This window comes from Ceratotherium simum, chromosome 31 (genome assembly GCF_057802395.1).
Source record: "Ceratotherium simum simum isolate JZ-2026a chromosome 31, ASM5780239v1, whole genome shotgun sequence".
NCBI lineage: Eukaryota > Metazoa > Chordata > Mammalia > Perissodactyla > Rhinocerotidae > Ceratotherium > Ceratotherium simum.
The window spans coordinates 10,859,336-10,881,977 of record NC_141930.1 but is presented as its reverse complement, the minus strand read 5'-3'; the positions used below and the strand labels follow the sequence as shown (position 1 = coordinate 10,881,977).

The 22,642-nt window shown below is 38.7% G+C and overlaps 1 protein-coding gene across 1 annotated transcript in view; it reads left to right on the top strand.

Annotated features, from left to right (window-relative positions):
• The first annotated feature begins 609 nt into the window (after window positions 1–609).
• Window positions 610–22,642, top strand: part of ZFHX4 (zinc finger homeobox 4) — a 178,690-nt gene continuing 156,657 nt past the window's right edge. The window contains exon 1 of the mRNA XM_004427129.3: window positions 610–942. The gene's annotated coding sequence lies outside the window, so the exon portion shown is untranslated. The remainder of the gene's footprint in view (window positions 943–22,642) is intronic.

Genomic DNA, 22,642 nt, shown 5'->3' with positions numbered 1-22,642 from the left:
CTGCATATTTGCTCAGGCCCCCGCATTTCGCCATTAAAGTGCGTTCTTGTACGTAGCAGAATAAACTAGGCAGAGAAAACCTCTTCATTGCCCTAACTCATATTTCTGCTTAAAGCTCCCTAGTAAACAAATCTCTGGTTCGATAATAATTACTTGGTCTCATTAAAAAAAAATTCTTTTTCCGAGTGGTTAAAGGGCATTGCTTTGGCGGTATTTATGTTTTATTTTTTCCCCATCCTTGCTGAGTGTGTGTGAGTGTGTGCGTGTGTGTGTCTAATGAAGTTTGGGAGTCGCGCGCGCAGGGGCGCGTGGGGTGCGAGCCCCGGAGGTCCCCATCCCCATCCCCTGCCCTCTCCGCGGTCGCCGCGTCCCGGGCTCCAGCCGTAGCGCTCCTCGCCTTGGAAGCTGCTAGGCTCCCGGGCTGCTCCGAGTCCGGGCTGCGCGTCATTTGCAGTCTGGGGAATGTTGATCACCTCACTAATTACACCTCTCTCTCCCCCCTCTCCCTCTCCCTCTCCCTCGCTCTCCTCTCTCATTCCCAGAGTGCATATCGGGAATAGACACACAAAGACATGCGCACTCAACTTAATCAGCCATTTTTTTAAACAGGGCTAAAACGATAATAATTAGCAGAATAAAGACATATCGGATTTTCATTTCCTTTCCTCCTTTTCCCAACCCCTTCACAACCAAACAGCGAGACCGCGGTCGGCACATGCTTTAACTCCTCCCGGACCCCCGAGGACCGCTCCATGCCCCCCACTTTCTGCTCCAGCGTTTTTATTTTCACCCAATAAAGTTCGAGGATTATTTTTTTATTTTTTTTTTTATTTTTTTTTAATGAACCCTCTCGTTTTACTTGGATGTGATCAGCTGTAAGTAAAATAAAAGCAAAACAAAAAAGAGGCGAAGATCGAGTAGGAACTGCAGGGGAAATGGAAAGTAAGTTTTTTCTTTAACTTTTATTGAGTAGTTTGTGTTAAATTTAGGTCGAGTATCGATTATCTTTCCAGCCTGATCTTGCACAATCTTTGATATTTCGCTCCCTCTCTCTCCCTCTCCGCCTCTCTCCCTCTCTGCCCCTAGCTCGCTCTCGCTCGCTCGCTCCCGCACACATCCCCTCATCCCGACCATCTCTTCCGCTCTGCCCCCCTTTTCTATCTCTTTCCCCCTTTTTTTGGCTCAAGGATTTGCTCCGCTGAGGGAGGGAGGGGGCACTGAGGGACCTGAATTTCCACTTTCTTTGGGGGGGGGGGGCTGCGTTTTTCGGGCTTTAACTTTTGGATTCAGTGGCGGATCATCCACGTTTGGCCGAGCAGTTTTCGCTCCTTTTTCCCGTCTTTTCGGGCTCTGTCTCCACCGCGAGCCTGGGGCTTTCTCGGGGCGCGGGGAAGCTGTCAGCTCCGCGGCGGCGCGGGCACTGCCTGGGGTCCCCGCTCGCTCCGCGCCCCCGCGCCGGGGTCGGGATGACCCTTCCTTCGCACCCATCCTCCGAAAGTTTGGACGGTGGGCGGTGGGGCTGGGAGCCCCTCTCTCTCCCTGCCCTACCCTCCCCCCCACCCTTCCTCTGCCTCGTTTTGCTTCCTCCTCTTACCACCCTCCCTTCCCCTTCCCAAGGTCCCCGAAGGGGGTCTGTGCGCCGGACTGGCGGAGGCCGGGGCTTCCGTGCGCCCTGGCCGGGGGGTTCCAAGAGGCTGGGGCGCGAGCGGGGCCCGGGGCGGCAGGTAGACACCGCCCGCGGGAGCGGGAGGCGGCGGGCGCCGGCGAGGGCTGCTCCCGGCTGCGCGGGCGGCGCGGACCCCGGCGCCGGCGATCGGAAGGCAGGTCCGTTAGGAGGCGGGATCGCCGGGCCTCGGGGCCGGGGACCCGGGAGGCGGCCGAGCTCTCTCGGGGCGCTGTCGCCGCCGGGTGTGCGTTAGACCGGAGCACAGATGCCCGAGGCTCGGGGTCAAGAATCTTGTCTTTTCTTTTTGGCAAAGGGCAAGGTGTGTGCGTGTGTGTGTGTATTGGGGGGCTGTGAGAACTGATTTATCCCCCGGCCCCCCCAAAGGGCTTCCATGTCTACAAGCGAACTTCACCTTCCTCGCCTTCCCCGGCGTCAAGTGCGCCCTCCGGCCGGCCGGGAGCAGCTCAGGGAAGAGGGGCTGGAATGCGTCGGGTCTCGCCTTCCTTCTGCTTGTCTCCCTCCCTCCTCCCCCCATTCTTTCTGCTCTTTTCTATCGGAAAAAATAAAATGAAATTTCTCACGGAATTGTATAAAGTTTCTCTGCTGATGCCCAACTTACAGAGGGTTCCCCATCCTGCCCCCTCCCCCAAGACGGTGCACTGGATTGCGTTTCTTTTGTTACCTGCGATCCGGGCGGGGGGCTCCTTTCGGCCGCTCGGGCTGGGGTCCGGCCCGGAGAGGAGGCTCCGGCGGGCGCCTTTGGCCGCGACTCCTCACTCCCGCGCGGTGCTGGTGAGGTCTTAGCTACCGTTCGGTGAGACACCCTCCTTGTAGGTACCAAAGGTTCAGATCGCAAACACGGACCCCCCCCACCCCGACCCCTACACACACACACATACACACTCACACTCAACACACACTCACAGACACACACACATCCTCCCTACTCCCCCCACCTCCAGCCCCCACCTTGCCTTTCCCCTCCCCCCTTCCAAAAAAAGCACACACACAACAACAACAACCCCCCCAAACCAAACAAAAACCCAAAGACAAGTTCACTGGCGGAAGATGGTGGATTGACACTGACTCAGACAGAGGCAGGTTCACCAAGAAATCTGGCGGTCCCGATTTCTGACAGTTGCATTTCCTCTCCTTGAGTCCTTCCCCCCCCCCTTTTTTTTTTTATTAACTCTGTTCCATGTTTAATCAAGGATCATGTAGATGGCAAAAGGAGAGACGGAGAGAGAGGAGAGAGGAAGAGAGAGAGAGGAGAGAGAGACAAGAGACAGAAGGAGGTTTTTTTTTTTTTTTTTATTGTGTTCTCCTGGATTTTCAGTGGCTTGATCCCTATAAACGTGGAGTGGTTAAAGCTCATATGTAGTATTATATTTTTAGTTGGGTGGATGGATGGAAGAGTCAGGGAGAGGCTGCGGCTGCCGCTGCCTTTTCTGGTGTTGCTTAGATTAAGGCTGAGACTTGGCTGCGATTGGGACACGACAGTGACACGGGCATCGATCGCTTCCATTGAGAGCAATGCAAAAACACAGCCCGGGTATGTAACACTCTCGGTGCCATCAACACTTGTTTTACTTTATATTTACTGGCAAAACTGACAGAGCAAGCTCAGACTTTCTTTCTTTCTTTCTTTTTTCCCTCTTTTTCTCTTTTCTAACTGAAGACTAAAAACAATTGTGTACAGAAGTTGTTGGAAATGATGGTTTAAATACAACAGAAAGGAGATATTCGAGATTATGTCACTACCTCTGTGGCTGATTGTGTTTTAGAGTTTTTCTTCTCCACAGAGGAGCATATTAAACAAAATGAAGGTTTTCTTTTTTCCTCCTTCTTCTTAAAAAAAAAATCCTTAAGGGAATATCTGATAGTTTTCAACGTTTGCGGTTTCAATCAGCAGGAAGGCACACAAAAATAAAAGATGGCTAGCCAGCTGTTTTAACCTCTTGCACCTGGCTTCAGTGTGGGGATCATAAGGTTTATACGGTTATTTTTTTAAAACGATTTTAATATTTATGGCATAAACTGGGGAGAGAGCATCACTGTGTATTTTATTCAATAGCTGGTTGCTTTTGGATTAAAAAAAGTAAACTCATATTTAAGTGTTTTCATTTTTATGGCAATGAAGATAGAGTCAATGAAATATGGGGGAAATACCATAAATCTGAAAAGTGAAATGTACCTAAGGAACAAAGAAAGGTCAGGTAAACCAACTACGTAAGTCAAAGCATAGCACCAACTGGGGGGATAGACAGGAAGAGTGGGCTCAGGGTCTAGGAAGTGAAAGTTGCCTTTTAAAGTTAAAAATGAAGGAAACATGTTCAGCTCTATTGTAATCTTTTGCACGTTTTAGCAGATGAGTCCAGATCTGTTCATTAATTTTGAGCTAGTTGGATTATTTTAAAAGATGCTGCACCAGCAAAGGATACATAAAGGAGGCTGAGAAAATCGCTGTTTAATATTGCAGAATTTACTGCTTCCATTCTGACCATGAGCCTAAATTTACACAATGAAATTTGATTATCTCTAATAACAATATTAGATCCTGCACTGGATGGATGAGAATTGAGGTGGTTTTGTTGATTGCAAGGGTTTAATGTTGCATTTCAGAATCTGATGTGGTTTGGCCTTCCTTCCATTAACTGGAAAACCCCTGAGGTTTTACAATTATTTCTTAAAGATAATACATTTAAGATTGCATTGGTAGGCTGAAGAAAAGTCATAAAGGCAAGAAGGGAAGCCCTTAATAACTCTTGAGATTCAGACATGTTCAGCAGTTAGATTGGCTCTGACTTCACCAAGGGTCGACAATGTGTCATTTCCACGAAGCCAAATTGCCCTCTGCCTATATGATATTAATGTGCAAATCAATATTTCAGGGATTAAATTTCCCTTCTTCATTTTTTATGGTTTCTACCTCAATAAGTCTCAAGTCTATTAGAAGAGGCTGGATGATTTAAAATCTTTCACTGCAGAATGGCTCGTTGTAGTCTTGTTTCACAGACCATTTTAGGATTTTCGTTATAAAGACTGAGGGCATCCTAAAGAAGTTGTGAGGCAGTGTAGAGGCAGATTCAATAGCATGAAACCCTTGTTCGATTAAGAGCTAAGAAGTATTGGAAATATACTACATATGTTTATGTAACATATATATACACATTCTGCTGCTTTAAAATATTATGTTAATCACCTATTGATTTATTTCAAAATCAATTGAAGTCCCTATCTTATTAATGATTTCTTCAGCATTCTTGAGGACTGTGTTAATTGTCTTAAAGAGTATGCATCAATTAGCTTGGTGTGAAAGTATTTGGGAGGGATTTTCATTTAGCAATATTTTCCTAAGAAATATTTCTAGAAACCATGTTTGTAAGAGTAATAATCAAGTGTTGTCATCTGCCTATGTTGTTGTCACAGCCATCATTGCATTTTGTGGCCAAAGATTTAGCTGGTATCTGTTAAAGGAGGCCTTCTTTGATTTGTTTTACATTGATTGCTAGCACGTAGTAGGTACAATTTTTCTTTTCACCCCCTTGGAGGAACACGATGGTAAAAGAAAATATGGAATTTGCTTGGAAATAACACAAAGCAGAAATTTGAGAGGTCAAAATAAAAGATTGTGACTTTATCACATAATCTTGGGAAGGCCTACTGTCTATCATTTGGTGGTGTTTTATAGTCTAAAACCATCTGGACCAAGTTCCGCACAGCTGCACGAATTTCATATGTGATAGAACATTTTTTCCATTCAGTGTGAAATGTTCCTTCCTAAAAAACGTACACCAGACTCGCTTAATTTAGTCTGTTAAAAGAAATGCACATGAAAAAGGACAAAAGGCTCTTTAATCTCTGCAAGCTGTTTGTTTTTCTTCAAGATTCCTGTCTGTTTGGGTTTGAAAAGTCATGTTTATTGAGGAGATGATTCTGAGGTGTGACATTAAAATAATATATGATTTTTGGACTGGTGGCCACACTCCTGCTTAATTTGCAGAACTACTTTTTATGCCTGTCAAAACACAGAGTTAATCTATCCTTATTTACAATTAATCTCAATAAAATTAATCTTAACTATGCTTTATTCAGTGGCTTAAAATATCTAATTATATTCAATTAACTGCTGTCATAGTAATTAACATTGCTTAATTGCCTCTGCATATATTTATGTAAAGCTCATTAGGTGCTGCTGGCTCCTTTTTCCTTGTCTACTTGCTGTTTTAGCCGTTGTCAAACCATTTTCATCTCCCAAGGTTCCACAATGTCCGTGAGAGCAAATTCTTTCTTAACATGTTCTTGAAATGAACGTTATTGCCTTCCTATGAGACGATACTCATTATGAGTCTTTAAAGACCAATCTACCCTCGCTTTCCCTTATCCCTGGTCCCCAGCACACTCACCAAATATTTTCTGTGATTGTTGCTAGAAATATGAGAAGCCAGGTTAAGCTTTGTGTTTATAAATGAGGAGACTTTCTGTGTCTGCCTAGAGGCTGTACCCACAGGCAGAGTTTTTTTCCTCTAAGACTATTCTAAGGGTTAAAGACTTGGCCAAGGTTCAAACTGAAAAGCGCCCAGGGAAAGTACATGTGAATATGTACAAGTTTCATGTAATTAGTGCTTAATTATATTAACATATGCAAATTGTCAACTTAGGAGCTTGTTGAGCTGGCAAAGATCAGCTAGGCACAATTGCTGTATTGTTCTGAAACAATAATGGATTTCAAGTTGGATTGTGGAAACACATAACTAGCTATCTAATTTAACTCATACCATGGTGAAATTTCATTAGTCTCCATGGAGACTGGTTTAATTGTGCTGACTAATGTTCTAGGCTGCAGAATGTCCTAAAAAGAAAGCGTTGTTTGCCTAATCCACCTTACAATGACACTTGTTTGTACATGTTTCCCTTGTGTGAGAATTTGCATATGCAAATAAATAGTTTCTCTGCCCCATTTGTCATGGCTGTTCATTACCCATGAAGAGGACATTGTTACTAGGCTGTTACTGAGTCTCCCAAGACCGGGTAGTGTCAACCAGTCCAGCTACATTCTTTCATAATTTGTTTCTGATTAATAGACCAGAGTGAGTTTCAGTCTCTTTGGGTATCTGCTGAGGGCAGGTCAGTTCTGTCACAGAAAAGAGTTTCTGCAGTAACTGAAGGACTTTTTCGTCCTATGATTATTCTCCTTTTTCCACCCATTGGTTAACATGATCTTATTTAAAATAACGTATTCTTGTTCTAAGAATGCCTCTACTAATAATCTCTAGTTTCCTAAAGCAAAAAGATAGGAAAAGAAAGGAGATTCTGTTATTGGAATATTAATCCTGTTTTTGACAGAAAGGTAAACTGATATAATTGCTTTTCAGTTGAAGGAATGGGGGTTTATACAAGTGTGAAAGCATCGGAAAAGGATTAGCATTTTTTTGCATAATGAAAAGCTCTGTTGAATAGGGTCCTGAATGGCTGACTGAATGACTAAGATGAAAGGAAGATGAAAATGCAGGCTCCTCTTTCTTTATGCCTGTGCTCTGCTCTCTCTAAAGTTATGTTTGTCCAAGACTTGAGAAAACAAGCAGGGGCTCAGATTTCAGCAACTTGATAAGATGCCCTAAGTTCTCCTCATCCCCGGGAAGTATTATGTATGACAGAAGTGCAGCTAGAGGATGATCAACAGAGGTTTGTATGTAGAAGAGTTTTCAGAAACATGCTAGGCTGGCCAGATATTGACTATTGGGTATCAAGAATTCCCAGTACTTTGCTGGCAAAAAGAGTTATTTCGGAAGAGGCCAATAGTATGGTGTGGATATGTAATGCAGTTAATGATGGAATATATGGTGGTTCCCCCAGCACCCCCCCCCCATGGGCTATAAGTAGCTGTCTCAGTTGGTGGAACACTGTACTTTGGAAAGAGTTGTGTATTCTGACTTTTGGCAATGTTAAGTGTTTTAAGTGGCCTATCAGCTTTTGTGGCTGGAAGGGGATGGCAGAAGAGGATACAGAGTTATTTTCTTAGGATTTAATATATCTTCATGTTGCTTTGTAGGTGTATTGTGTATTTCATTTGGAGATAAGTCTTTTAAAAAGTGTCTACATAGTGTACGTTCACTCTTGGAAACATTGAAAGTCCGGTTTTCCCTTGTCACCAGTTAGGGCTGTAACTGGTTATCAGGTGACTGTGTGATGGTGTGATGGGGGGGGGGCTCTTAATGATGTTTCTTCAACCATAATTAGGGCAGTTAAAATACCATAAGTGTTAAGACACTTTCAAAGGTGGGAATTGGTTCTTTTGTACATATGTAAATCAAATGCAGTGTGGATAATTATTTATTTGTATACAATTTAAACAAGCTCTTTCCAGTTTGGGGTCACCACAAATGAGCCATCCCATCAAAGGCTGCCCCAGAGCAGAATTAAAAGATTCCGCCAGATATTCACCTAACTTGTTTTGTTGCTAGATTGTAGAACTTCTGTTTGCCTCATCACTTTATCGGTTCAGTTGCTCAGGTACTATTAAGATGGTTGCATGGAAACTTGGGAAATCAGAAGTGTTTTCACGTAAATTTAAAGTGTAAGGGTTGCCTCTTGAGTACAGATTATTGTAAAGGAAAAGTGTTTGATCTTTGTTATATAAAGTCACCAAAATTCTTTACTAGACTCCTTTTAAAAATTTGTCAAGAAATTCTGGATTGTTTCAGAAACTTTTATGGTTAACTTTATGATATGCTTGCAAAAAAGTCTTAAAAGAACAAAAACATCCACATGGAGGCTATTCTTTACATGCAGAAGGGCTTATTAAGGTATTTCCATAAGAAAAATGTGTTAATTTAAAAAATAAATTCATTTATATTTTAAGACATTGTTAACCAAGCGCCATGTGTTGTAACTGGCAGCTTTCCAGCCACCATGGACGTGGATCACACATGGGTTAATAGTAGCTTATGTGATGTCTGCATTCTTAGGAAATGGGCAAAAGCCCAGGGTTTTCTGATATCAAGATTTTAGGAATCAGACAGAAAGCAGAATATATGTTTATACGTGAACAGATGGACATATGTGAGAACTAAAAGTGCACAATTTCTTTTGGCACTTGTTTTAGTTATCCCTGATGATATAACCAAGATCTTAGTGCACTCACAGTCTTTGATGGCTAAGGACGAAATGGTCTTTTAATGAGGACTCAGTGGCATTATTTTCTTGCATACGGATTGTGTCCCTTGTGATGTTGCTGGATTTGATGTTCTGTTAATTCCCTAGCTTCAGAGGTTCCCAAGTTGCCTTGAAAGTTTGAGATGGTTTCACATTTGACATACAATCCTCAGGCCAGGAATAGCTGCTCTCCACTCTCCTACTCTTTTAAAGATTTGTGCGTAAAATAAAAGATTTGCCATATCGAGGTACTTTTGAATGTATGCACACAACTTAAAAATGGCTTTGGCACTAAAGTCATATTTGGCAAGTAGCTTATCTCTGATATAATTAGCCACTTTAACATTCTAGAGATTAAAAAAATAAATAAAATTTAGGAATTTGGGCAGCTTGACTTGGTTAATATGTCATAATGCCCTGATGGTACAAGACATGTCCTGGGTAGGTGGTTTAGTCATTCCGGTCAGAGGTTCACAGACCAGCATCATATGTTTAGATGATCGATCATTTCTAATGTTTGCTTGTCCTGGGGATACGACAGTGCACAGTTGATAATTTCTGAATGGTACGCATTATAGCACGTACCTCTAAAGACAGATTTTATAGGTTCCATTGTGTTCTAGCTGTAAAAACAGAAAGCGTTCTGCAAGTATTTACTCAGATCTAAATCATTTTAACTAGGGAAAATTGACTTTTGGGTTAAAATATGCAGTTTATAACTGTCCATAAAATTATTTTCCTTCACTGTAAAGAAGAAAGGAAATCCATGCCTTTAACAATGTTAAAATACAAAAACACATGAGCTGGTGTATGCCACCTGGTTGTACTGTTAAAAACAAAACAAAACTTTGTAAGAGGGAAGACTATGGAGAATCTTAAAATTTGCCTACTTAGAAGAGTAAATTGAAGAAGTACAATCATTTCCCGAAGTATCTTCATTAAACCTGAAAGGTTTTATTAATGTGGATTCTCTAAAATACAGTTCTTAGTACTTTTTCTCCATACAGTTAGGAATAATGCAATTAATATTTTAAAATGTTTGAGCCCACTAATTAATTGAGAATGAGTCATTGCTTTTGGTTTAGTAGATACAAACTAGGAGTGTGCATACAGACACACACACACACACACACACACACACTTCTACCCTCTTTCCAGGGTAGTGTCTCTTTCCTCTTTAGATGTATTCATAGGGGTAGCTTGTGAAATTTTCCCTCTGTAGACTAAATTTCTTTCGTTTTCTAAGAACTGGCCAACGTGATCACAACAGAAAAAAGCATGTAGGGTGGTAAGACAACTGGAAACTATCAAAATGCTCAAGCCTGGGAACTGCTTTAGAGTTACTCAGTTCAACCAGCTCATTTTAAAATATGGGATACTGAATTCAGGAGAAGTAGTTGTTGAGTCACCCAGCAAGGTAGGAAAATGTTAGGACAAGAACTCGCGTATCCCAACTCTAGGACCAGTGGTCATGCAACTATATTGGCTGCTTGGAAAAGGGTTTGTAATGCGACAGAATATGAAGGTGGTGGAAGGAGTGAAGAGAAAAAAAGGAGAATGTGCAGTGGTAATCCAACAGTGATGCTGTGTCCTCTGAGTGAATTCTCTGTTACTGAAAGGAGACAAGTAGAATCTGGATGGCCTCTTATCACTGTGACAACATATTTTTGCATTAAGTTGGAGCTTAGACCAGGTGCTTTGAATGGTCAAGAAGAGTCTATGATTCGTAAAAGTACTGATGATCTCAGTGACTTAAAGTATTCTTAATAATTACGAACATGGCATTAAGAAGAACAGGGTTTTTACTCTGTGTAAGGAAAGTAGGTGACAATGCTGTGTTTTAGAGACAGCATAGTATACAGAAAAAAATGACAGTTAAAACCAGACATTTTTTTGATTCTGTTTGCTTTGGATTCCTTTTTCCTTTTGAAATGAGTTAATTTGACTTTTTTAGATATTTGAAAATATACTCCATTTTTTGACAACTCAGTGACCAATAGAAATGGTATTAGCTCTATTAGACACCTGGGTTAAATTCTTGTTTTGGATGACCTTATCCAACTTATTTAATTTTTCTGAGCCTCAGTTTACCCTCACTTGTATCTCAAAGTTGTTGTAGAGATTACATAAGACTAAAGTGTTATGAACATTAAAATAAGTGAATGTTACAGGGCTTGATACCCTGTGTTCCTTTTTTCTTTATTTTCAGTAGCTGGTTTTAATGTCATGCTCAACTAAAGAGCATTTGATAAAGCAAGTCTACATAGATCTTTTAGGTAGAGATGACCCTGTCCCCCACAAGGGAAGGAGATAGGAATTAGGCAGTGGGTATGCATACAGGATGGGGAAAAGGGGTAGCAACCTTCTTCTATTTTCTCATTGATATTTTCTCATTGACAGATACCTAGATGGCGTCTAGGGGGATAGTCTTCCACCTCATTATCTGCCACTCTATCATCACAAGTTGCTTTGGGTCTGAGGGGCTTTTAGATGTTTAATGCATTTCTGGGTCCTTTTCTAAGAAGCAAATTAGAACAGAAACAATTTTTAAATAATTCAGACCTTAGTCTATCCACATGAACACAAGGTTCCAGACTGTCCATTATGTCCAATAATAGAAGAGACTACAATGCTTATTTCACTCCTGAAGTCGACCCAGCCTATGAAAGCCTATGAATTAGAGGATTTCCCCAAACTGGATTATATGCCTTAGAAATACCCTTCCATATACTCGGTATTATGATATTTTGGTGTGCCATGAAAGGAGTATAGATACTGTTACATGGCACCCTGTTGATCAAAGTTTATGCCAACCTAGAGAAGATATCTAGTTATCAATAAGCCAGTAATATTATAGAACCCTTAAATTTTCTTGGGAGATTTTACAGCCAACTTATGAGTCTCCTCCTGGCTTATCTCTTGGAGGAGATCACAGTCCTTTATCTTTTTATAATAATGTGTTACTCACTGGAGGACTACCCAGGTCAACGATGATAAGATTCAGGATAATGGTTAATAAATTTATAAATACAATTTTTTGGGCTGCCTAGAAACTAAAATCTATTTGTAGTATGGTTTTTCTTCTTGAGTTTTTAATTCATAATAATTCCCCATTGTGATACATGTAAGATAAACATTTAAAATTATCATTTATATTTTTATGGGAAATATAAGTGTATTTGGATTGTAATTTCCCTGCTTTGAGTTTGATTTTTGCTTAATATTTATATGTGTGGTTCACAATATTTGTTAAAAAAGTTTTTCTTAAAAATGAAAGTGTGTGCCTTGCCTATATTCTAGGCATTTATAAGTGTCCCTGGACTTGATAATTCAATTGAAGCACATGTATTTAAGGCTACGCATTTATTGAATACTGATAGGGTAAGGATATATCTCTTTAAAAGAAAAACAATTAGCATCTTAGCATTTTTCATGATAGTTATTTAAGTGTTTCCTCAAGTAAATTTCAGCCTCCGTGAGGGCAGCACACATGTCTGTTTAATAACCGTATTCACAGTGACAGCCATTACTGGCAAATCCTTGATGCTCGATAAATCTCTGTTGAATAAATGAAAAAATGAATGGTAGGTAATTAAAAATACAAATAGAAAACTTCAGTTCGTTATACTACTGGAATCTGCCGTTCTTCGTGAAATCTAGATACTGAAAAAAAATATACAACGTTAAAAACATCTGGGTCTGTCTTGGAAAATTCCATAGGGAAAACTATCTTCCAGCACGATCTAAATGGGTTTTTATATTAGAACCATAGATTGTTGCAGTCGAAAGGGATATAGCACAATCCCCTTGTTTAACTCATAAGGAAACTGAAGCTCAGAGAAACTCTTGGGAAACATCACATAACTACAGAGAGCAGCTGATGAGATCTAATGTGTGTATGTGTGTGTGTATCCCCTTCGGCAAGTCATTTCACATTTTTTCACATTAGTTGGCTTAGCTCCTCCCATGTCCAAGGATTCTATGATATTAATATGAGAATCATTTCTGTTATGTTGGAGATTTTTTTATTTGTGTAATTTTTTCAAGCAAAGGAAGATTTTTCAGTGGGTACAATTTCTATGATGATCATAGGACAGGCTGACTGCTCTGGGATTGTAAAGCCAAACTGCTCGAGATAGGACAAGAATTGCCTAAAAGGTGAAAACTTGAAGCAGAAATGGAGTGGGTCATTTAGTTCTTAAAACAAAGCAGGGCGCAGATTAGGAATCATAGTTTGCCAGAAGTTGCTGGTCATAGAAGCCTGTTTAAGTGCTCACTGTCAACAAGGAAATCATGGGCAGCACTTAAAGTGGCTCACCTCTGATTTATTCATAAACCTCACACGAGCACTTGGCTTTGTTCTTGCTCTAGGAAGGGGGACTGATGCCAATAAGAACAGGAATAAAGAGCTCCTTGCATGGTCCAGGAGTGAATAGCACTTTACCTCAAAGCCTGACCTCTTTCCTGAGGTCTGTTATGCTACAGTTGACTCTGATTGGCTGTATGTCCTCAGATGAATGGAGAGAAGAGGTTATAACAAGCATCTACTCTGTCAATGCCATAGTATACATAACGAGGACCACAGAGCTGGAGCCTGGGTTCTAACTTAACCAAAATGTTGTGGTATTTATGCCAAATGGAAAGGCTCTCCTGTCCCTTCTCTTTGAAGCTTGAAGAGTTTCACATTTAATAAGAGTTGGAAAAATATTGCTTCTTTCTAATTGAAGAATACAAAATCTCGGAATAAAATGTGTTTTGACAATCCCTTTCCCCATTCAAATAAATTTAGAGAGATTTAATTACAGAGGAAATTAAAGGTTTGAGAATAAAATTGGTACTACATTGGGGTAGAAACAAAGAAACAGGCTTGCTGATTGATAAACACGATTAGCCCTGTTAATCTGAGAAGCTTTATTTGCGCTCCTTTGCAAATTATGCTCTGCTCTAGCAGCTCATGTTGAGGGGAAGGGACCTTTAAGAGACAGTCAGCTGGCTGGTTTGACTGGGGCAGAGGTTGAGTTGAGTTACTCAAATCCCCAGAGCAACATTTAGTTAATGCTAGTCCTTTTTTGCCCCCCCTGATCCTGTCTACTCTGGCTTTCCTTTTCTCCTTTTGATGAAGTTGGTCTCTTACTACTTAAAGTGCATATATTTACACAAAAATTTCCTCAAATTTTCACAACACATTAACCCAGAAGAGCCATATTAGGAGATGGTGATGAGAGTTAATGATATATCTTGAGATAAAGCCATCCTCCCGTGCAGTCACATCAGAGGCATCAGCTCATTTGTCATGGCTGAAGTGAAAACGTCAGGACCAATGAGTGTATGAGTGCTGAAGGGGGCGAAAGGGCTTTTGGAGAGAGACATTTTTGCACTGGGAGTCGGCCATGGCTTAGATTTAGCTCCAGGGAAATACTGGGATTAGCCAACACTGTGTACAAATCCTTAGCATAACAGAATTAGTTGGGAAAATGGAGAGGTGGGGGTCATGAGGATGGGCACATTTCTGGAGACATGCTCTAGGCTGCAGGCCAGAAACTAGGAAAAAGATGAGGTGATTTATTAAAATTATTTTAAGGGACGTGTTGAATGCCGGCTCATTGATTTCAGCAAGATTGAGTCATAGATTTGAATGGCATCAAGAGAAGGTCTGCAATAACCTACAGTAAATATGTATATGTGGCTTTTGTTTTAAATTTAGCTGCATTAAAAGGATTTTGATCTTAACCTCAAGAAACTTTTCAGGGAGATAATATTTGAATACACAAAGATAACATTCAGGAATAAAGTACTTTTGACAGGATCTTGGAGTGGAAGTTAATACTTAATTTAAATAACAATAATTATGGTGAAATACTTGTTGTCTTGTTGCATTTACACAAAACCCAGAAGCTAAACTTTCTTTACATGGCCTTCATTCTGCAACTTTAATTGAAAAGTAACTTATTTTCTTTAGCTACAGAAGTTCTTATCTTTGATAGACCTATACTAGCAGATTTATTTCATTTTGGGTCCAGTGAACTGTTCTCTTTCAGATAATGTACCCATACAACCTTTTCTTGTTTAATTCTATTGATTTACAGTGTTAACGTGAAATAATCTGATACCTGTTTCCTGCCCTTTGAGTATTTGTCGTCAAAGAGGCTGATTAGTTTTTCTCCCCCAGCTCTTTAGCTGTTTTAAATGTATAATTATCATTGCATGTCATTTGATAGCTGCACTAATTGCTGCCAACTATTGTCTGTTTGCACTTAATGCTGAAACCTGATCAACATCCTGCTTTGGTTGATGTTTGGTGGTAAACTTTAATTAACTCTTATTGCATTGAAGAAGAGTTCAGGCTTGGTGCTAACTAATCATTTACCTTCATTATGTCCTGACAGCTCCACTTGTTCTTGGTCCTAATAGATACACCAGTCAGTAAATAAACCTGCAGACCTCACGCCTTATAGTTGTTCCACACTGATATTTTGCTACTTAAAGTATAAGATAATTGGGCCCAGATAATTATTTAGTTAGTTTAGTATCTCCAGTTTTGCAGACACTAATCTTAATTGCCTCTTTCATGCTGGACAATTTCATTTTAATAGAAACTGTAGATTTGAGATAACATTATTCCTTCAATATGGTTCCTACGAACATGCATCTTTTGAATCAATACAATTAAGCTTGTCTCCTGTTGGAATTCTTGTCATTATTTTTCCTGAAATACTTTTCCTGTAATGATATTGAAGTTAAAGTAATCAGGTTACCAGCAGATCATGTAAAATTCAACTCAAAATTGCTGGCTGCTTGATTTTAATTTGTCTGACATCAAGTTTGTTTGAAAAGGGATAATATGTGGGTAAACCAAGGAGCTTATAATTATGGTTGACGTTTGTTTGTTTATAATGAAATCTAATTAAAGTTCATACATTTAAAACACAAAAGTTAATTACTGAATTGCTCACTTCACTTATGGACAGCAGTCAAATTAACTCTCAGGCCAAAAAAAAACAACCCCAAACAAAAAGCTCTTCATAATAGAAATAAAATAACCAACTAATCTTAGTGATCAAACATAAATTTGCCAATATTTCATCCAGAAGAAAACTTGGCATTCCACTTATGTTCTCTATTATGTTAGTCCTAATGTGGTTTTTAATATAAAATGATTTAAAATATTTACATGGGATATAAAAAGAGACTTGTATTTGTTAAACTCTAAGAGTATTGTATAGTAAGAGGCACTTGGTAGTGATTTAAAAAATTATGCATATAACTTTCTTCATTAAAACTATTTTGAAATCATTGCTCAGGCAATAGGAATGTTTGCTGGAATATCTGACCTGTGATTACTTTTATGAAAATAATTATGGCAGGTTTAGCCTGCAAAGAATGACATTTAAAAAAAATAAGAATGTTCTTAGACTATTACACTTATTGTTATATTGGTTATGGAATCATATTTTTGGGAAGCATGAAATACAAATAATTGTACAATTGTTTTTTAAATGTTTGGTTGTCAGTAGTTCAATAATAAATTTTATATATTAATAGATAAAGAAATAAAAAAATACATGTATATGTTAGAATATATTGTCTTCATATTGTATATGAGATGAATATATTTGTGGAATGGTTTTCACCAGTCTGGTAAATCTCTTTTGAAGCCAAATATTCCATAGTTATATATACCTTAATACAACCAATTAAGATGAAGTTTTCAAATATTCCTATGTGACAACTTGAAAGCATTATCAACTAAACACTCTTAGACTGTATGTATGCCAGAGAGATTAGTCAATTACATTTTAAAGACTAGAAATATAAAAGTGTGAAAAACATGGCGAATATGATTTATAAATTTCTAAAAATGGTTGATGCGGTCCATGTTTTTCCAAGGAAAACTAAAAGCTTCCATGTTTAAGCTTTATATTTAGAAGTATTATTTATTTGATCTTGCAAATATAGTAGGGATTGAAGGAGAGTGGTCTGAGAAGGGAAAATGATTCTGTCCATTATTGAGATGGTTTGTAAAATCAAGTGTAATTTATACAACCTTTTAGTATTTCCAGGGAGTATATTTATATGTATTTTAATATAACACTTGATTGATTTGTAGATTGGTATTTATTTAGGGAAGAAAAATTAAAAGGATCATACAGGCATTTAACTTTAATCCCACTTTGCATAGATGAGACAAAGGGAAGATGATTAATACTTAAGTATGGCTGGGTAACTGGCATTCAGAGGTACCTTTTTCTTCTATGAAGAAAGGAAAAAAAGAGCTGGTATATTCTCACAGTATTGGCAAACAAGAGCTTTCTAGTAATGCTTTAGCTGATTAGGACATCCCTTTAATGAAGCAATCACCACAAAGCCCCAATGTCCACTGGAATACTAGCAAAATAGTATCAAAGAAAGAATCAGAAAGAGGCACTGAACGTAATTACAGTTCATGCCCTTGTCTCACACCAGTGCAAACTATTCATTTTCAATTAGAATGAATAAGAAAATTAGAAATCAACTAGATTGGTTAAACGTACCAAAGCTTGTTTACAGAGGATAACTAAAGTATTGGGTCCATCTTGCTCACTGATTATGAAATTTTCCTGAAGCAAACAAATAAAATGAGTCATATAATAGTGTAATTTGGTTAAGGAGAGATTATTGACTTCTCTCTAAGGAAAGTAGCTGGAGTTTGATTAAAGTTGTAAAGAAAACTGAGTAAAATTCCTGTTGCCCACAACTAATCAAATTAAGAACTATTGGACTCATTGGCAATGTGCACCTTTCCTCTTCAGTTCTCCAATACGTATGTTTAATGACATATAACTGTCATGTAAAGTCCAGGTAGGTTTAGAGATGAGAGAGAGAATGAGGGAAAATCAGGGTGGGAAGAGAAGGAGAGGAAGAGAAAGAAAAAGACAGGGGGAGAAGACCACTAACCATCAATCACAAGGGTCCCCTTTATAGAGAAAGAGATAAATCTGCATTGAATAGCTAATTTAGATTTTAATGAGGAAAATAGGGGAAAATAACTTAGTTGACTTGCAGACTCATGTTTGTCTTTGTAAACTTTCCCTCCTTAAAAATTTGCTTGTTTTAAATGCCTAATATATTTGGTTACATCCTTCTTTTCAGACTTAATTACCTTCTCCCCTTTGTCGTGACATGGGTGGAAAGTTTGTGCCGTGTCAGGAGAGGTCGTCACACATTCTTTTGCAGTTCTCTGCATTAATTCCTTCTTGCAGAAGCATTTTCTCTCGTGCTGGGAAGGTAGAAGGGTGTAACAGAAGAGCCTGAAACATCAGCAGGAAGCTCTAAGCTGGTTAATGCAGTATAATTGTCTGGACATAGACTGGTCTTTGTTTGTGTGGTTCACTCCGAATCAGCTGTAATTAAGTCCAGAGTGTTTCCAGATTGCCAGCAAAGAAAAATTACAGCTTTTCTGTTTTAAATTGTAAAGCTCACAAACATTAACTATGCAGATTGCTTTTACTTTGATATATTTCTATCCTGCAAGGAAAAAAAAAGCTTACTCGCTCCCCCCATCTCTAAAAATGTGCTTTTATTAAGTTATTTGATTTAGTGTCTATTGGAACATAATGGCTCCCTAATAGTTGGGTTTGAAATCTTTTTACTTAATATTTTCAATCCTTTGACATCCTTGTATTTGCCTGCCTTCTTGCTAATGTTGTTAATATTGCAATGGGAAAGATGTTATGCAATCTTTTATGAACAACTAAACATATACTAAAATAAGCAAATTGCAGAGAAAGCTGACTAAAGAAAACGACTCACACCAACTTAAAAAACTGAGATCAAAGATGTATTCTGATGTAACTGGTGCTTCCACACAGGTACTTTACCTGTGTTTCGCTATATCAAAAGAGAGACTGTGAGAAAGGGCAATTTCACTACCCTCTTCTCTTGGTCAGCATACCACACCCTTTTAAAAGCTTCTGTACAGTAGTTTGTAATTATGAATTCCAACATGGGTAGAAATGAGGCAGCAGTGTGAGCTAATACAGCCCAGAACACAAAAGATCTGTCAGCAACTGATGCAAAAAAAAAAAAAGTCCAGTCCAAAATCTTTTTTTTTTTCTTTCTTCTGAATTTAACAATAAGGAATTTAAGCCTCAATGTGGCTTTAGCAACCAAAGAAAAGAAGCTCTTGGTGTCTGCATAATACCACTTTGATGGATTTTTTTCATCAGTTCTCTGTACGTGGCAACAAATAAACAAGTATAATTATACTTGTGAAGGTCTATTCATTGCTTTGTCAGGATTAGATATATGTGCCGTTTTCACACTGCGCCTCTCTTTTGTCTTTGCCTAACTCACTATGACATATTGATAGAGGATTTGGAATGGGGAAAAGGCCACAGCAGAGACAGTGATGACCTTTTGGAAACTTGATATAATTCAAGGATTTTTATTTAATTTCTATTTCTTTTCTTTTTTTTTTTTTAGAATTTGTAACTTGGTACCAAATTCTCATGTAGGTGGACAACTTTTAACCTGTTTAAAATGGACTATATAAAGACTCAAAGTGTTATGAGATGGCTGAAGAGCAGACGAGAATAAAAACAATAGGCTAAGGGGCACATTGGGCTTCTTTCCCAGCACTTAGCAGAGTGGCTAACCTAGCATTCCTTTCCCATTATTCTGTCCTCTTGATCAGATCACGTTCTTTTTAATCATTTCACAAACACTGTCTCACTGGACCGTAGAGGAGGGCTGGGACAATCTCAATTAGAAAACAGAGGTAAAACTGGCCTCTCTGATTTTGGGTTCTAATGGGAACTTTGCTTTCTGAATGCAGAGGAATTCTTCTATTGTTCAGAAAGCACCCCTTTCATTAGCCAGGCTCCTTGTAGGTGGGTTTGGCCATTTAGCAGAGCAGAGTTTAGGCAGCAGTGAGTGCAGGAGCAAAGCAAGGCAGAGCGAGCAATAAAAGTTCTTTTCTGCATATTGTCCATTAGTTCCGAAAAAGGGATTTACATGATCAAAGTCACTGATCTTGTGAAATACTGAGAATACCAAAAAATGTGTACACATATTCTAAGCAGACCAGCAGGTATGTATTGTTCTGAATTTAGCCTTAAGATTATATTAGATTTTCTCTTTGGGATTTCTTGAAGACTTTGGTGATTTTAAAAAATAGGGTGTTTGGCAGTAAAGAATAAAAATTGATGAAGACTAAATAGAAACCAGCTTAAATGGTGAAGCAACTTTTATAGTGAGTTTACTTGTTACGCAGTCATTTTGGAATGAATTCTGTGGTTTAAGTTAAATGGTTGTCTTTGTGGTCTTTTTACTGGGACTTATAAAACTTTAGCATAAATTTCCTAAATGAGTCACGTTGATAAAAGAAAGATCTCGTCTGACATCAATGACAGTGAGTTCACTTAGCATCATATTCAGTGTCACTGTACATATTGATCTAAATAACTTTTTAACTCTACAAACTAAAGTGACTCATTCAAAATATACTGGTAAGCATTGCCATGGGCATAGTGAACGGCTACAAATGAAAAAATCAGGTAATATACTACTAGCTCTATCAATTCAGATAGTTTTGTTATTGTTGCTTTTGGAATTAAATGTAAATTTGATTGTATAGAAGACTTGTTGTGTATTTGACTTAGTTTCTGGTTATTGTGTAGCTTATTGAGAAGAAATTGATAGGCAATTTTGTGTAAAATTATGTGGGAGTACTGTAACAAAATGTATCCTACCACGTTGCTTTGACCTGTGATGCATTCTTTAGTGTAGTTTTCATAATTGTTTTCACCTAGGAATAATGTTACATTTTTGAAAGTTATTTCTGGTTCTACTAAGATAAAATAAAAAGATAGGATCTACTTCATATAGAGGAATATTGAGATGATACATTGCATGGTCCATTTGGTATCTGGCCAAAATTATTAACTGCACATTACATGCGACTCATTTGAGGTGCATTCAGCATGTGTGTAATAATTCTAGCAAGTGTTTTTGTGGCTGAGTACTGTTGTAGGAGTATAGGTAAAACAGAATTCAAATAATAATAAAAATAGCTCAGAAACTCCTTCGCAAAGCTGTGAAGTGTTTGGGAACTTCGCTCACTCTTTGTAATTAAGCTGAGTCTTCTTCCACATATCAGATATACGCATCAAGCCTAGGTTATCTTATCATAGGCAAGAAACAAAACCACCCTGGGTTCTGAAACTTTATATTTTAATCTAGCATCACTAATTTAGTATTATTTACCATGTTGTTTCCATCAAATCTCTAGTCTCTTCCTGCTTTCCTCATTTCCTTCAATCCAGCAGGGGATTATATTTTAGGCATTTTGGCTGCCTTCAGTATGTATATATTGTTTGTGCAGATTGGTAAATGCAAAGGTAAACAGTAATATTTGTGGACTAATTAGGAAATTATTAGGTTTTCATGCTTATGGTTATCAGATTATTTCAGAGGGTTTTAAAAGCTGCATGCATGCCATGAGGATAATTAACCTGGAGCTCATCAATGATTAAAATTACACACTAAGCTTTGTGATGTTTGATTCGTGAGCAATTAGAATGTCATTTTAACCATTGCAGATACCAAAACGAATTTTGATTTCATTTTCAATATAGGCAGATCTTTTGATGTGTTCTAAACTGATCACTTCCTTTCTGATTTAGCTGACAAGATGAAATTTGATTACAGTAAAGAGTATTAAGAAGTTATTCTTCATACTTAATATGCCAGTGACCTTCGATGATGTCTTTCTTCCATAAGAACTTTTAAAAAGGAACTTCTAAAATGCTTAGTAATATTGGTGAGCCCAGAGTTCTGTTTTCTTCTTAGCTCTCTGCTACTGTGAAGTCTATGCAATAGAATGTAGGGGTGGGAGGGGCATCCAGGGTGAGCCATTGCATGCCTATCCCACCCAATATAATATATAATGTCGTATAGCAATATCAGCCTTTCTTGTTTCAGAAATTGTCAGGATACGTGAAAGTGTTGATACTTTTAAATGAAGGAGATATTTGCCTTGAAGTTATGAGCCCTTTCAATTTTAAGATTTGAAAGAAGGTTGCTTACCTGTTTCATAAAATCGAGACAGTGCCTGTGTCATAGGCTGAAAATAAACACTAAAGTTTCAAACCACTCAACTGTTGTGTACAGTGCCATCGTTCTGCAAACCGAGAGATCTGCAGGGACTCAGAGAAGCTTAGGCTGTAATCAAGCTGCTATTACAGTAGCTGAGGTTTGCAGGCACACACACAAGTGTGCGCGCACACACACACACACACAGAAAGAGAAGGCATTTTTACCAACAGATACCTAACTTTCCCCTGGTACCTTACCCTGCTGCCAGAAACTGATATGGCTTTATAGAGGGCATCTTGTTCTCAACAAAGGGAGTTTATGGTCTAAGAGGCCTGCCTGCAAAAAACTAAAAAAAAAAAAAAAAAAAAAAAAAAAATTAAAGAAAAAAGATTGAAGGATTTTCATCAGTAGTGCTTGAGTATGATTTGTTAAGCCAGGGGAGATGTTGATTGAGGCAGTGGTTGAGAGATGGGCAACTCACCAGGATTGATAACATCAAAATGGTATTTGGAATGGTGTTCATTACGTATTGCAGTGAAAAAAAACGGAGTGAATGCGATTGTCCCCTAGGATGATAGGACTGGTTGCAGTAAATATTAATTTCTGTTCTGTTGCCCATTGAGGTGACTGAAGTGTGGGGAAGAATTGTGATTGGTGCTTAATCAGGGCCAGCCAGATACCTGCTGAGAGCCTTTTGCACAAGGAAGATTTGTAGTAAGCTGATTTACTGGCAAAATGAAAACCAGA